The 822-nt window shown below is 42.9% G+C and overlaps 1 non-coding gene across 1 annotated transcript; it reads left to right on the forward strand.

Moving 5' to 3' along the window:
- The first annotated feature begins 230 nt into the window (after window positions 1–230).
- Window positions 231–303, forward strand: TRNAV-UAC (transfer RNA valine (anticodon UAC)). Its single transcript has one exon. It is a non-coding gene; the product is annotated as a tRNA-Val (tRNA).
- Window positions 304–822: the final 519 nt, after the last annotated feature.

An 822-nucleotide genomic window follows, 5' to 3' on the forward strand; every position in this document is an offset into this window, starting at 1 on the left:
TTTAGTTATTCATTAGTTATTCATTGATTCATTCATTCATTCACTTATTGTTTTTTAATTGCTTTAAAAAATGTTAATACTAAAATTAAAACCACACAATTTACACAGTTTAAAAAAAAAAAATAAAAAAAAAATAAAACAAAATCTATGTTCTTAGTTGACCTTTGACCTAATGAGCACAGTGCGAGAAGTTGAGTGGTGATTCAGCAGCCAATTAGTGCACCTACTGAGGTTTCATAGTGTAGTGGTTATCACGTCTTCTTTACACGCAGAAGGTCCTGGGTTCGATCCCCAGTGAAACCATATCAACTTTTTTTTTGTAATCTATATTTATTTTTATTATTATTTGAATTTTGAACCCCCCAGTGGATGCTGGACTTACCTGTATGCTCTGGCTGCTTGGTACTTGGGGCAACATACATGTACGACCTAAGAGGTATAAGGATTATGAAGTGAGCGCAAGGAGCTGCGCTCGCTTTATAGACTGCAGGCCCGCCACTAATGGCGGACATCAGTGATCATGCAAGTGCTCACCAAATAACCCTTCAGATGCCATGATCAGTACTGATTACGGCAGCTGATGCTTACATAGACTCATTGGGCCACCCGCAAGGCGATTGTGGGGTTCCAATGAGTCAAGATGGCGGCCGGAGCCCTGTTTACCGGCTCCAAAGCTTCAGGGAAGCTGCTTGCATGGTCTGCCTTCTGGCAGGCCATAGAAGTAGATTTCCGATATCTCTGATCAGCAGGGGCGTACCTCTAAGGGGTGCAGAGGTAGCAGTTGCATTGGGTCCCTGTGACTGAGGGGGCCCCAAAGCACCC

Source organism: Hyla sarda, chromosome 8 (genome assembly GCF_029499605.1).
Source record: "Hyla sarda isolate aHylSar1 chromosome 8, aHylSar1.hap1, whole genome shotgun sequence".
In the NCBI taxonomy this organism is placed as follows: domain Eukaryota; kingdom Metazoa; phylum Chordata; class Amphibia; order Anura; family Hylidae; genus Hyla; species Hyla sarda.